Source organism: Rattus norvegicus, chromosome X (assembly GCF_036323735.1).
Source record: "Rattus norvegicus strain BN/NHsdMcwi chromosome X, GRCr8, whole genome shotgun sequence".
Taxonomy (NCBI): domain Eukaryota; kingdom Metazoa; phylum Chordata; class Mammalia; order Rodentia; family Muridae; genus Rattus; species Rattus norvegicus.
Genome location: NC_086039.1, coordinates 1565403 through 1581855, shown reverse-complemented (window position 1 = coordinate 1581855; position 16453 = coordinate 1565403). Strand labels below are relative to the sequence as shown.

General features: G+C 36.8%; 1 long non-coding RNA gene across 17 annotated transcripts in view; it reads left to right on the top strand.

Annotated features, from left to right (window-relative positions):
* The window catches only part of LOC134484065 (uncharacterized), a 180829-nt gene that overhangs the window by 64504 nt on the left and 99872 nt on the right, over positions 1 to 16453 (top strand). For 9 of the 17 annotated variants that reach the window (XR_010061410.1, XR_010061407.1, XR_010061399.1 and 6 more), the window contains one exon: positions 9747 to 10536. The exons of 1 other annotated variant lie outside the window; for it this stretch is intronic. This is a non-coding gene — a long non-coding RNA (uncharacterized LOC134484065). Of the gene's footprint in view, positions 1 to 5784; positions 5939 to 8614; positions 8687 to 9746; positions 10537 to 16453 lie in introns of those variants that run through there. 7 more of the 17 variants (XR_010061403.1, XR_010061401.1, XR_010061412.1 and 4 more) reach the window with 4 other exon arrangements.

Below are 16453 nucleotides of genomic sequence, written 5' to 3'. Positions count from 1 at the left end.
ACTCTTATTATGTGAGGAACATTGGGTGCTTTGAGCTTTAGTAAGGTATCCTTTAGGAATGCAGTTGCCCATGTATTTGGAGCAAAAATATTTAGGAGTGAGAGTTCCTATTGCTGTGATAATCTTTTGATAAATATGAAATTTCCTTCCTCACCTGTTTGGAAAACTTTTGGTTGATAATCAATTATATTCCATAGTAGAATGGCAAATCCAGCTTCCGTCTATCAGACCATTTGCTTCAAAATTTGTTTTCTAGCCTAATACTCTCAGGTAGTGTCTGTCTTTGTCTCTAAGTTGTGCTTTTTACATGCAACAAAATGCTGGGTACTCTTTATGTATCCATTCATTTAGTCTACGTCTTTCTATTGGGGAATTCACTCCATTGTTGTTAAAATATATTAAGGAATAGTGATTGTTGCTTCTGTCATTTTTGTTGTTAGAGGTAGAATCATGTTTGTGTGTCTCTTTTCTTTTGGTTTCATAGCAAGATTAGTTTGTTGCTTTTTATAGTGTGTAGTCTCCCTCCTTGTGTTAGAGTTTTCTACCTATTATCTTTCATAGGGCTGGATTTGTAGAAAGATACTGTATAAATTTCGTTCTGTCATGGAATATCTTCGTTATTCCATATGTGTTAATTGAGAATTTTCCTGGCAATAGTAGACTGGAATGGCTTTTGTGTTCTTTTATGGTCTAGAGTATATCATTGCAGGATCTTCTGACTTTCATAGTATCTGGTTAGAAACATTGTGTAATTCTCATAGGTCTGACTTTATATGTTACTTGACCTTTTTCCCTTATTGCCTTTAAACTTCTTTCTTTATTTTGTGCATTTAGTGTTTTGACTATCATGCGATGTGAGGAATTTCTTTTCTGGTAAGATCTACTTAGAGCTCTTTTGGCTTCTGGCATGTTTTTCGGCATCTCTGTCTTTAGGTTGGGGAAGATTTCTTCAAATTTTTTTGAAGATATTTACTGGCCCTATAAGTTGGGATTCTTCACTCTCTTTTATACTTCTTATTCTAACACTCGATCTTCTCATTGTGTCCTTGAGTCCAAACAACAGGTAACTTGGAGCAGAAAAGATGGTCTTATCTCTGCCTTCAAGTGTGTAGGCACTCTTACCAACTGGTTTTCAGCTCTCAGTACAGCCAGAAAACAAAAAAGTCCTTCAGCTGAATTCTCCTAGTTCCCTGTGTAAATATTGTGTACCTCCTTCAAATGATAAACTCTGAAAGCCTTATTTTATCCAAAATAGTTTTGGTGCATGTGTGTGTGTGTGTGTGTGTGTGTGTGTGTGTCACATGTCCAGCAGACTCTGAATGGTCATTCCTTCAGTCTCCAAAGAACAATATCTCCCTACCCCTCTTATGGATATTTTATTTACTCTTTCAAGGAAGGAGTAAATCATCTGCATTTTGGTCCTCCTTCTTGAGTTTCATGTGGTGTGTGCCTTGTATCATAGTTAACTTGAGCATTTGCACTGATATCCAATTAAAAATGAGTGCATACTTTGTTTTTCTGTAATTGAGTAACCACCCTCTGGATGATATTTTCTAGGTGCATCCATTTGCCTATGAATTTCATGAACTCATTATTTTTGATAAATGAGTACTAGTCCATTGTGTAAATATAGGCCATTTTCTGTATCCATTCTTCTCGTGTAGCACATCTGGGTTAATTCCAGCTTCTGGATATTATGAATAAGGCTGCTATGAACATAGTTTAACATTTGTCTTTGTTGTATGTTGGAGCATCTTTTGGGTATATGTCCAGGGGAGGTATAGTTGGGTCTTCAGCAAGTGCAATGACCAATTTTTGAGGAAACTCAGGTCTGATTTTCAGGGAGGTTGTACCAGTTTGCAATCCCAACAACAATGGAGGAGTGTTCCTCTTTCTCCACATCCTTTCCAGCCTCTGCTGTCACCTGAGTCTTTGATCTTAGCCATTCTGACTGATGTGAGATAGAATCACAGGGTTGTTTTGATTTGCATTTCCTTTATGACTAAGTAGGTTATACATAAACCAAATCGTTCTAAGATATGATGTTACCCTAACTGTTGTTCTGTATATAGCTGTGTGCCCATTGAACAATTTCTATCTCCTTCTTCAAAGTTCAAGTCAAATCACATCAAGGAAATCCACACACAATCACATATGCAGAAGCCAATAGAAGGGGCAGTGTCAGAAAGTGCCTAGAACACATTTGCACAGGAGAAAATTTTCAGAACAGTACACCAAAGGCTCTAAGATCACCAGTCAATTTACAAAATCCCATCATTCTGAAAACTTTCTTTAAAGCCAAGTACACTACCAATAGGAAAACAACAACCTACACATTTGGAAAAGAGTTTTACGAACCCTACATTTGAGAGAGTGCCAAAATTAAAAATATAAGAACTCAGAAAGGTAAACTCCCATACAACAAAGAACCCAACTTTTAAACTGGATTAGAGAGCTAACCAAGAATTCTCAACTGAGGTATCTCAATAGGTGAAAAACATATCGAGAAATGTTTAACATCCTTAGTTCACATAAAGGCAAATCAAAATGAACATAAGAGTCTTCCTTAAAACAATCAGATTGGCTAAGACAAAAAAACTAATGCAGTAGCAGAGTGGGCTAGGATGTAGGGAAAGTGGAATACTCCTCCACTGCTTGCGGGATTAGTAGCTGATAGCCACTTTGGATATCATCAGTGTGGAGGTCCAGAGAAAATTGCAAACAGCTTTACTTGAAAACCAGCTTTACCACTCACTTCAACACATATACTCAAACTTGATCCATACATAACGTGGACATGTGGTTGAAGATATTCACAGCAGTCTTACTTATAACAGTCGAATGCTGGAAAGAACCATGATATACCTCATCTCCACTCAGGAATAAATACAGAAAGTGTGCTATATGTAAACAATGGAACATTACTTAGGTATTAAATATGAGGACACCAAGAACTCTGTAGACAAATGATGGAACATGAAAATAGTGAAGTAACAGAAATCGAAAAGGACATAACATGGGATGGACTTAGTGACTAGTAGATGTTAGCCCTGCTAACAGAATACCCACTATACAAATCTTTTATAACATGAAGGGTAACATGTGAGAAGGCCAAATGGCGGATACTTGGAACCCACTTAGAAGGGAGAACAAAATAGTCATGGAATGCAGTGGAGTGGAAGAATCTAGCTAGATGTGGAAAATGATGGATAAAGTGGTGGGAGTTGCACCAATTAAAAGAGACAGGAGAGAAATTCAGAGGAAACGTGGAGTAAATAACAATAAGCGTCAGTGGTGGGTGGTGAACTTGGGTATCCCCAGGAAAATCCCAGATGCCAGAGATGCAAGTGTATCCCAGAAACTTACTGTGATGGTGGTAGTTTAAATACCGAGCAGGAAAATAGATAGAACAACTAGAGACTTCCTCCTGTAGCTAGACATGCCCCCCAGTGAAGGGGTGGTGCTGCCCACACAGCTCACATTTTTTTTTACCTATAAATCTCCAATCTAAAAAATGTAAATACAAAAATGGAGCAGAGACTGAAGGAAAGGCAATCCAGAGACCACCCGACCAGAATAACAATTTCCTCCAGAGACTCCAAATCCTCAGACTATTCCTGAGGTCAAGATGTGCTCGCAGATAAGAGCCTAATACGTCTGTCCTCCGTGGGGCTCTGCCATCACCTGACCGTGACAGATGCAGAAACACCTAAGCATTTGACAGCACCTGACAGCCACAAAGGAAGAGATAGGGGAATGACTTAAGGATCTGGAGGGATTTGGAACCCAATATGAAGAACAACAGTATCAATTAAGCTTACCCTTCAGAGGTTCAGGAAATTTTCCACCTTCTAGTATATGCTTTGGCCAGTCCAAGACTTCTGCTACATAGATACCAGAGCATATGGGGAAGACAACTGCCTCAACTGCCATATCTGGGAAGGGAAGCAATTGGTCCTGTGGAGATGTCATATCAAAGAGAAGGGGGATGTTAGAGGGCAAAAGTCGAAGTGGGGAGCACCATATTAGAAAAATGAGGATCGGAATAGCTTAGGGAATTTAAGAAAGAAAAACCAGTTTGGGAAATGACATTTGAAATGTAAACAAATAAATATATTATTTTATACATATAATGTGTATAATATAACACATTTATGTTTACAACAGAGATATTCACATCTGTCTCCTTAAGGACTATATATTTCATTTTCTGTACTATAGGTTTGTTGAGAGTTGGAATCCATAATTTTCGTGAGTTTCTTACTATTGAAAATCACATAGATACACCCAATCAATGTTTTATCTCCTGTCCTTATAGCTATAAATCTTTAGTTACCACTACAAAAAAAATATTTTTTATTTCTGTTGCATTGGGATTCCTTTCCATGCCTCAAATGTTTCCCAACTTAACTGTACATCTCTATATTCCCTCCATTGTCATCCTCTTCCCTCTTTCTTCACGTTTGACATTCCTTGACAGTGTTCCTCTGCAATCCATAAGTTCATTTGTACGTCCCAAAGTGAGGACAGTCTGGACCGCATCTCTTGAATTTACACTAAACTAATCAAACCGAAATAGTGTGGAGAATTAATATTCAGATTAAAGTGAAAATGTCTCCCATTTTTCTTTTTTGATCTGGATTATCTCATCTATGATGACTTTCACAAGATCCATTCATTGTCCTGAAAATTACATGCTTTCCTTTTTCAATCTGTAAAAGAACCACATTTTCTTTATGCATTCATTTGTAAAGGAACAACTTGAATATTTCTAATTATTCAAGGGTCTCTATACTAGGATGAATCAAAATTTGGATATATTTTCCTCGAGTTATATCTTTAGGCGCATCCATTTCCGGATTCCTGAAGAAACATCATACTGATTTCCAAAGGTGCTGTAGAAGTTTGCATTCCAACCAGGAGAATAGTAATGTTCCCCTCTCTCCATAACACAGCAAACATAAGTTGACTCATGTGTTATAAAACTAAAATTTCTGAAAGGGAGGAAAAAATTCTCAGAATAATTTTGTTTTGCATTTCTGTATAGTATAAGTATGATAAATATTTCACTTTCGATTCTTAGTCACTTGAGTTTCTTCACTTTTGAATATTTTGTTTAGATATGTAGCCTAATTTAATTTAGTTTCTTGATATATAGTGTTTTAGTTTTTCTAATATTATTTATAGAAGCACGTTTTTGAACATGTACATGGAAATAATGCTTACTATTTTTGAAAATAGCCACTTTAAAATCATTAAGATCAAATTACATAATGCACTCATTAAACTCACAGAATTGGCAGATCTGTTTTAACCAACTGAAATCATAAGGTCGCTTTATGAAATATCCCTATATAATAAAACATTTTCTACATACATTATACTGAGGAATATAGTTTATATATTTTACTCTTTGAGAATTTCCACCAATGAATGTTGATGATAATTTTCCATTTATTTTTTCCACATCACTCTATTTCTTTGAATCCTTCCTGTGTATATCTTCTACATTAAAGTACTGTTTAATAACTCTATGATAAACCCTTACAAATAATTTTCAATCCTCCAACTGAAGATACTAACTGTCCATAGTATGTCAGATAGGTATAGCAGTTTTCAGGCCTTTTCCCTGCATTCTTCCCTGTTGACTGGTTTGAAGCTGTGCAGGAAACAACAGCTGCTATGTGACATGAGGGCAATACTTCTTGTATCCAGAAGACACACTTTATGTCTGATCCCTCCCACAATTTTCTACACCTAAAGTCTCTTTTCACCTTGTTTCAGAATGGCTTTTTGGCCTTGTGGAAGGTGTATAACATGTATATCCAACTCATCATGGCTGAAATCAGTAAAATGTAGACAACTATATAATGAATGAAAGGAAGGGGTCACTCTTGGAAAGTATTAACAAGATCGTCATAACCTCTGGCCATGTTAGGTAATGAAAGGGTTGAATTAATAAAATGATAGAGAATAAAGGAAACATGGAGAAAACACAGATTATTTAGATTTACAGTCCCAAATCTAGAATATTTTTTAAAGCATTCGTGATTTACTGTGGGGAGCTGGCGTAGTGGCAATCCCAAGATGGAGTCCGGGACTGCTGCCACGTCTCACGAATAGCACCTGAAATTAAGCCCATGCCCCATTGTGAGAACTGCGCAGGCACACCATAACATTATATGACGTGGACCTATGAACAGAGGTTACACAGACTGGTGAGGTGGTTGAGGGAGGATATAAGGGAGTGGCCTCGGGGGCTGGATGGAGGCATTGTTCCTGCTTGCAGACAAAAGGGTTCCTGAATAAACTGCTTTGAGAAGAACGTGTGGTGTTGCTCCTTTCCTGCTGGTCGGGGTTGGAAGTGAGAGTATATACTAGATGTATTGGGTATAGCAATATTAAATCAGCTCACTTTGCATAATTAAAACAGCTCTATACTAAATAATTACATAGAATCAGGTATTTAATTTCTCCCACCTCAAATATCATAGATTCACATGTATTCAGTTGAAAAGAAATGAATATACATTTAAATAGCATTTAAAGTTTTTAGGACTATTTCATAAAGTAGACAAAAGGATTTAATACATTAAAATTCTATTTTGAATCTGGTATTATCTAACAATGATAGAGAAAATAAGGAGAGAGAGTGAGACAGGGGGACAATCTGGCAAAAGGGAAGGTAATGTGAGAGGGAGAAAGAGGTACGGACCACTGACACAAAGAGAGGAAGAGGGAGTATTTTACACACTAATTTAAACCTATACACACATATTCTCAATAAAATACTTGTGAACAGATTCAAGTCAACATTAAAAATAATCTTCTACCAGATAAGCTTTCTTCAAATCCCAGACATACAAGAGAGAAAAATTTAAAGCAGGTCCACTACAAGCAGCAAGAAGACAAGAATATACACTGGTTTCACAACTATGTATTACAGTATTTGGAATTTTAGCTGGAGGAATATGACAACCGAAGAAGATCCAGGGAATACAAATGAAAAATTAAGAAATCAAAATGTTCTCGTTTGCAGATGTCATGACACCATTTTAAAAACTCTAAAAATGTATCAGTCTCTTAAGACTGAAAAATACGGTCATAAAAGCAGAATATCATACGAACACACAAAATTCCTTAGCCTTCCTTTATGCCAATCCAAACCATACTTTGAGGAAATATGGGTCAAATTCCCCTCACAATAATCTGAATATATAAAATAAAATATTGTGGATGAAAATATTAAAAATGCAAAGACCACTATGAATTAGCTAGACGTGATCCTGAATAGAGACAATTGTTCTTTAAAAGTTTAAGTTTCTTAAAGCTGAAAATATATTCACAATTCAAAGTGAAAACTCAAAACACGTTATTGTTTCTGTTTTCCAATTTCAAACCATGGGAGAGAAACAAGGGAAGTATTCCACTTGAAACACTCTTAAAATATATAACAAAATACCCTGAATTCGCATAGATATAAAGCATACTATGAGAAGACATACGAAGTAACCATGATCCATCCAGAAAACATATAAGAACATTCCAGCTGATGTTCTGAAGGACCTTAAAGACTTGAATAAATAAAACTTTTATAGTTTTAAGAATAAGTAGATAGTATAATAATGTCAATTTTTGATTAATTAATAAAGGAAGGCTAAGGAATTTTGTGTGTTCGTATGATATTCTGATTTTATGACCATATTTTTTCAGTCTTAAGAGACTGATACATTTTTAGAGTTTTTAAAATGGTGTCATGACATCTGCAAACGAGAACATTTTGATTTCTTAATTTTTCATTTGTATTCCCTGGATCATCTTCGGTTGTCATATTCCTCTAGCTAAAATTCCAAATACTGTAATACATAGTTGTGAAACCAGTGTATATTCTTGTCTTCTTGCTGCTTGTAGTGGACCTGCTTTAAATTTTTCTCTCTTGTATGTCTGGGATTTGAAGAAAGCTTCTCTGGTAGAAGATTATTATTAGAAATAAAATCTCCTCTTCTGGAGATTGCAGATTAGCCTCAGGAAATGGTTTTTGGCTGGCAGCACCATTGACAAAACAGTGTTTTGGTGGAGGATTTTCCATCAAAAACCTTAGCTTTACCACAGAGGCTAGGTCCATAATACAAATGATAGTCAGTCAACAGTTTGCCATATCTTGTTATCCAAAGAAAAGGAACAGTTGATTTAGTCATGATTCGGTGATGACTCTAATTCATTTCAGAATCATAGATATTGCCAGCATATATAAAACCAAAAGACCCATTGTCAAACAGCAGTATTCTCCGCATTGCCCACAGTCACCATAGTAATACCAGTGGTGAGCTCTATAGTATGGTTTGTTTCTGTTTCCTGTTTTTGCAGCTTATAAACCTTGTTTCTTTGACCCACAGAGAAGTTTCAAATAAAATAATGAAAAAAATTTTGAATTGAAAGCTATTGGTCGCTTGTAGTTGTAGTTAAAAATGAGGACCTCAAGCAATCTTCACTTGGTCCTCTTCTTTTAGGATTGGGGTTGATTCGCTTTTGCTTTTGCTTTTAGTTTCATTTTGGTGATTTTTTTTTTGTTTTATTATGTTTTCTTTTTCTTTTTGTTCTTTTCTACATGCAGAGATCAAGAAGTGGTCAGAAGAATTTCAAGTACAAATTCAGATGGCTGGAAAGAGCCCAGTCTCTCTAACAGGTCCACATTGTTTGCTGTACTAGGGATTTTTCTCTTGCCTTTCATATTGCCCATTTCCACTTTTTGGATCCTTTTATCCTGGCATAATTAATACTACATGTATATTACAATTATTTGAATTTCAACTCTGAAATTCTAACTCCTCTATCTCCCACACAAAACCAGAGACATGGATTGAGTCTTGTTTGGTCACGTTTTGATTCTTAGATCGGGAATCTTCCTGCAAACACTGAAGGTCCTGTTCCCAAATTGATTCTCTATAGTTCAATAAAGATGCTCTTGGCCAACCAGTTGTGAGGATATCTAGTATTCCTGCAAACAGGCTAGTAGACACAAGGGTGGAGAAAGGATTTAAGGGTGGAGTAAGAGCTACCAGTCATGTGAGATCTAGTATGGAGTGGCCATTGGTGTAGCAGGCAGGATGTTAGAAACACAGTAAGATAAGCTCATATTTGGGGTGCTGCGCTATGACTAATGACAACTGAGCAATTGAGATAGGGCAGATTTAGAGGTGTTGAGAAGGGAGTAAAAAGGACAGTTTGCTATTTGGTAGAGGCTTAAAAATCCTGAAAATAGAGCTAAAGCACATCAAATGTTCTTAAGCGTATGTGGCTTTCAAGTGCATTATAAGGGAACCTGATCAGCTCTGGGAGCTTGGACTTCCTTGAGCTTAAAGTGAGGCAGTAGGAACAATTTCTGCAGAGTCTTATGAGAGCAATCCATGACCATAACGACCGTGTCCAAAGTCACCTTGACCAGGAGAGTTAAAGCTGACCCACATGTATCTTTTGATATAACCATTTCTTCTTTGTGATCTTTTAGTGTTCCATTTGCTCAAAATTATTAGTGAAGAGGGTAAAATGATACTAAAGGCTACTCTTGGTTGTCAACTATTCATCTGAGATTAATTAAACCCCATAGATAGAGGGAATATGTGAATAATTTCTGCATAATATAAGGTCAATGTAAAATGTATTTCTTATATGGATCTTTGGGGTGGGATGTTGCTTCTTTAACCTAGAACTTCATCAATATCTCGTCTTTATATTTATTTTTTCAGGCATCTGCAGATACTACCTTTTGAGGAATGAATCCTTCTCAGGAGACAATAGACGGAACCTGCACTTCAATGATAATTAAATGGCACTTCAAGATATCAAATCAAAATATCAAAGTGAGAATGGAATAAATTTATTAGTACAGTGTTTTGCAAACAACTTCTTTCACAAACAGCCTTGGAAGGAGAATTCTGAAATTTTGCATTTCATATTTGACTTTGCTGGTACTCTGACAAAATCAACTCACAACTGTTTGGGGCTTTATGGGCAATTAAATACTACAAACAGAGCTGAATGAATCAGTGCTCTGCGGTATGTGTTAATATGGCTACAGTGAAGAACAACTATGCTAAAGCTATTCATCTGTTTTTCAAACAGCATCCTCATGCAACTGTGGACTTCTGTGGGTCGTTGGATGGATAGGTTGAGAACACTGGCTGAGAGCTGCAAATGCAGAAGTGGGATGGTACATGATTGGATCATGAAAGGCCTGTGTGTAAATCATAAACAACTTCACAATATTCAATACTTTAATAATTACTAGGAAGTAGACTTCTGTAAAATGACTTCAGCAGACCAGCATGGTAGAAAAACAGTAACTGATTCCCTGGAGATTTAAATCCACTGGATTGTGAAACATGGACTTAGAGGTAGAGACATGTCAGCACATGAAGACTGGATAATGAAACCACTGTTGTCTCTTAAGTTTCCCTAACCCATGGTTTGAGGCCAACAGCAACAGATTTTTTGCACTGAGGAATAGAATAAAAGCCAATTTGTTGAAAATCCCAATCATAAGAAAATACTGAAATCATCTGTGACAAACATCAACTCTCAGCATGGTTTCAGGATGTCTGAATGTCTGCTGTCAGCATGGGCTTTTACTGACATCCCTTTTATAACTGCAGAGCTCCAATCTGCTTCAGCCACATCATCATCTCTTAATTCTGTTGCGGGTAGATTAGATCACTGTGTCTGCCTATGCAGTCTTTCTCTACATATAAAGACCCAAGGAACAAATCTCACTCCAGGCAGCTGTTGAAAGTAATTTTGAATCGCATTGGTGTTGTTAGTAGATGTAATGTCTTCAAATCCCAGAAGACCATGTTTGCAAAGGAGTTGATTGAGGAAGTCTTGGGTATTTCTTTCATAGGGGCAGGTGGGATCGATGAACAGGACCGCTTTCTCAGACTAGATCTTGCAGTTCACATACACGTGAGCCATGCTGACAGGGTGCAGCTTCCCAGAATAGAATGTTCAGTTGAAGATACTGGTCTGTTTGAGAGTGGCAAACCCAATGTATTCTAAACCATGCATTCTAGTTGAATCCCTATAGACAACATGGAAGAAAGAAGCATTTACTTTTTCATTTTTGCACTAACAATGCTACCAAACACTCACAGACATTAGAACCTGCATACTGAAGATGTATCCATATACAAATGACCAGATGTGACATCTAGCCTTTTGAACTAATAAAATAATGGATTCTAGGACTTTAAAAATAGTCAGCCAGTGTTAAAGTATGTGGTCCATAGTGTGTGATAATTGTGACTAGTTCGATAGCTCTGTACAGAGAGATTCATCCTTTACTATCTCTTAGGGAACACGAACTACTACACCAGGTATCTAGAGAAGACCTTTTACTGCAGTTTGAGTCTAGCAAGAGTTTCAGCTCAGTTACAAATTTCCAATGGCCACATATCCTTAGTCTGATATTCATACGCTGCTTTGATACAGTCCTACTTATATTCTATAGTTCTTGTCAACCGAATTAAAAGAGCATTGTATCCTATTAAAGACATGCACAGTAATTTATTTGCATGAGTGCAGCAGAGAGAAGGATTATAGGATAAACAAGAATTGGAAAGCAAGATGTCCTTCCTTCTGAGGACCAAGACCAGGAAACCTGAACTACATAAAAATCTGAAACAAGTTGTCTGAAGTTTGTTCTTTCCTTCAATCATGGGGCTCCTAGTGAAGGAGCTCAGTTCTCAAGAGTTGGCAAAAATTACCTTTATTGCTGAGCCAGGACAATTGCTGAATACTTCATTCATGGACCTGAAGAAACTCTGTATCCATCCTGCTATAATGTGTATATATCTATGTATCATTCATAGAATGGACACTTTACTGTTGGTTTGAAAGCAACAGTTTGTCCCTGGAGAGACACAGATTTCTTCTTTCACAAATTATTTCACAGTCTGATGGTGGGTCTCATAAGTTCATTCCGGGATTTGCTTTACAGTAATCATTCAGTGATCTGGAAGAAACACTTATTTAATGTTGTGAGATCTACTAGAACAATATCAACCATCATTTTCCCTTCCCAGTTTAATTCTGAATCATTCTCCACTAAAGGTCTGTGGTCTCTGATGAAGGCAGCATCTCCACAGACTAGTCTGAATATTGCTCTTAGCACTGCATTTATGATACATCAATGTGATTTCCTTACCACTCTCATTCCCTAGAGAGTTTTTCAATTCATTTCATCTGATGGGTCTAATGTACATCATCACCAAGGATGAGTTTTGAGAGTTTTGCTAAAAAATTTAAAAAAAAGAAAGAAATAATAGGAAAGAAAAGAAATAAAGGAAAACTGCAAGCTTATCTCACCAATTGACTCAGAAATCAAAAGTTTTATTCAGTGGAAATAATTGTGGAAAGTCTGAGATGATGATGTTTCAACTAGAAGCACTTCTCTCTCCAGGATATTAGTGTAAGAGTGAAACTGCACTATTGGTATCCAAAGAATGGAGGAGTTTACTCTGAGCAGACAACACAATACTTGTCTTTCATTTCTTACTTAGGACATTTTTATAATTGACAAAAAGAATAAATGCAATGAGCTCTCAGGAAAACATCTGTGACCTTCCAAAAACTTTGGAATAAAGAAATGAATGATATAAAATCTCTCACTTCCAGGAGCCATAAGAACTGCGAAGTCCAGATGTTTGTGAGAGGCTCACAGCTTTTGATTCCCATATGTGGAAGGCTCAGAACAAGTCTATCTCTTCAGTGATCCTACTGAACTCCTACCAAGGACTCACTGAGCTTTCCCAAGGACCGTGTATTTCTTCCTTTTTTTATACCAAGACAGAAGACCAGCTTCCTCCTTCCCATCTCTGGTCTCTTCATCCTCTTTCTTCTCACTCCACAATGGATACTCTGAATTAGAGTTTAATTAGTAAATACTAGAGGTACTGAAGGGATATCTGGATGGAGTTGCAGTAACAACAACACTTGTGACATCACTGAAGAAGCTAGTCCTCTCCAGGTTACAATAGATGTTTCAGGGAGGGCCTCATGATTATGTCATTGAGATGTTACCTGTTAAAAAGCTTTCCTTACATTGACCAGATTCAAAGGTGCCCATTCCACATATGTCTCCTGTGACACAGGGGAAACCTTTATGTACTCCCTCTCTCTAAAGGTAGAGACTTCTCTTTGCTTTATTAGCTGTTACTTGAGATGGAGAAAGTATGTCAGGGGCTTGCCATGGGTAGAAGATTTAGGAACATGTAGTGTAGGAGATAATTCTAGATAATATTTTTATTCCCAGGTTCATTCCTGAGACATAGAGTTCAATTTTCTTCGTTATCTATGTATCACAATGGCCAGTATTTTCCGTGCAGACCTTTAATTAAATGAATATTGTATTTCACTTTCTTATTGTACATTCCTTGACAGGGGAATTCATAATTATTCCTGAAGGTGTACTCAAAAATTCTGTTTTCCAATTCCATTTTCTGCAATGATTTTGACAACAAAGTGTGCCCATCTTTAGAGTGAGCATAACGGTATGAATACTGTGTACTCACTTCTAATATTAAACTCCTAAATGCTTCTTTTATGTAATAATTACAAGGCATCAGCAAAGCAAAGGGCAAGATGGGGTACAGAATTCGGTTCTATAGTCCCATTTGATATCAATTCTGCACTACCTATCTTCCTGTGTCCCTATGGCCAGACTTAAGGGTTTTGGATGTTTTATCATTATTCTTTCTTAAGTAGAAACCTTAGATACCGGAGGATAGGCAGGGAGAAAAACGGCATGGTTATCAGTCAAACCTCAAATTCAATATGTTCATAATACAGGAGGGAGTCTATTTGACATTGTCATTTCTGAATTCTACATTCTTGACCTAGTTGGGCAGATTCTATGTTAACATTCCAACTAACCACCTGGCTGTAGGAGCCACAAAAAGTATATATATACATCTGCCACCAAAATGATATAAAATTGATGAAGCTAAGAAGTGCATTCTGCCAGGAACCGGATATAGACATTTCCTGAGAGACACAGCTAGAATATGTGAAATACAGAGGTAAATGATAGTGACAAACCCATGAACTGAATGAAAATGGACTTCTTGTGGTAAATGTTGGGAAATGATTACAAGATCTGAATGGGGCTTTAATCCCCACAAGGACAATGCCAATGAATGAAACCTTTCTGGTACTAAATCAATATTCAAAGACTGCACATGGACAGACCAATGGCTTCAACTGCATATGAAGCGGAAGATGGCCTTCGTGAGCACCAATGAAAGAAGAGGCCCTTGATCCTCCCTAGGTTTGATTCCCAGTTCAACGGAATGTAAAGAGACAGTAAGATGGGTTATAGAAAAAGGGGAAGGGGACAGGTTAGGGCTCTTATGGACAGGAAACTGGGTAAGGAAATTACATTTGAAATGTAATTAAAGAAGTATCCAATTAAAAAAGCATTAAAAATTCCTAAAAAAATGATAGAAGTAAAAGAAAAGAAAACTATCAATGAATCATACATATTGATGCAGAAATCTAAAGGGTATGTATCAGGGAATGGTAATCAGAGTAATACAGGTGGAAAGACTGAGATGACGATGTATTAACTAGATGCACATCTCTGTCCCAAATATCAGTGTCAGAAACAAAGTGCAGTATAGGAATCCAAATCAAGGCGGAGTTTACATTGAGCTGAGGATACAATACTTGTCATCCCTCCTTCCTTAGGACCTTTTTATCCTGGGCAAAAAGAATGAAAGCCATGAGCTATCAGAAAAACAACTGTACACTTCCTAATACCTGACTTTTGGAATAAAGAAATTAATGATAAAAAATCTCTGACTTCCAGGAACCATAACAAGCAAGGAAATCCAGATGTTACTGAGAGGGTCCCACCTTCTGTATCCCATATGTGGAAGGCTCAGATCAAGTCTATGTGTTCAGTGAACCCTCACAACCCCTACACAGCACTCACTGTGCTTTTCCATGTACCATATATTTTTCGTTTTTTAAACTAAAACCCTAGGCCAACTTCCTTCTCCCCATTTCTGATATCTACATTCTATTTGTTCTCCCTCCCAAATAGCTGTTTACACTGAAATAAAGGCCTATTAATAAAATCTAGAGGTACTGAATGAATGTCTGAGAGGAAGTTGCAGTCAGGAAAACACTAGTGACATCACAGGAGAAGCTAGGGCTCTCCAGTATACAAGAGATTATTCAGGGATGGCCTAATGATCATGTCACTGAGAACTGGCATGGCCTACCTCCTAAACAGCTTTCTTTATATCGACCAGATTCTAGGGTCATGTTCCAGGTGTGTCCTTTGACACAGTGGAAAACTTTATGTAGAACATCTTTCTAAAGCTAGAGAGTTCTCTTTGCTTTATTAGTGGTTACATGCTCTGAATGAAGAAAGCTATAAAGGGTATGGCATGTGTAGAAAATATCTAGGAACATGGGACGTAGGAGATTCTTCTGTATTATAATTTTATTCCCATTTCCATTCCTGTGACAAACAGTTCAATTTCCTAAGTTCTATCTGTTTCCCAAAGGCCTTTGTTTCCCTACAGATATTTAATTGAGTGGATTTTGAATTTCATTTTCTAATTGTTCATTCCTTGATAGCGGACTTTATAGATATTCCTGAATGTGTCCTCAAAAATTCCGTTTTGCAATTCTAGTTTTTTGCAATGATTTTTGCAAAAAAGCTGGCCAAGCTAAAAAGTGAATGTAATAGTGTAAATATTGTGTACCTACTTCAAATGATAAACTCCCAAATTTTTATTTTATGCAAAAATTACCTGATATCAGTAAATCAAAGGGCAGCATGGACTATACAATGCGGTTATGTAGTCCCATTAGATATCATTTCAGTAATATCTACCTTCCTGTGTTCCAAGGGTGAGACTTCAAGCTTTTGGATGTTTTACCATGATTCTTTCTTCAAGCCATACTAAAGATACAGGATGATGGGAAGGGAAAGGAATGGCTTGAGGTCCAGTAAAAGCTAAACTTCAATAGGCACATAAGACCAGGATTGATATTGTCATTTGTGGATTCTCCATTCTTGACCTAGGACCTCAGAATCCATGTTAAAATTTCAACTAAATTCATAGATGTATAAGCCACCATATATATATATATATATATATATATATATATATATATATATTATAGATAAATCGATATAGAGATAGAGAAGAGATAGAGCTAGAGACAGAGACAGAGACAGAGACAGAGATAGATAGATAGATAGATAGATAGATAGATAGATAGATAGATCAGACACCAAAACTAGATACGATTAAGGTTAATAAAGCTAAGAAGTGCATGCTGCCAGTAACAGGTTATATATCTTCCCTGAGAGTCACAGCTAGAGCATGTCAATTACAGAAGTGAATGCTAGTGGCAAACCAGAGAAGTGTAACGGACCTCTTGT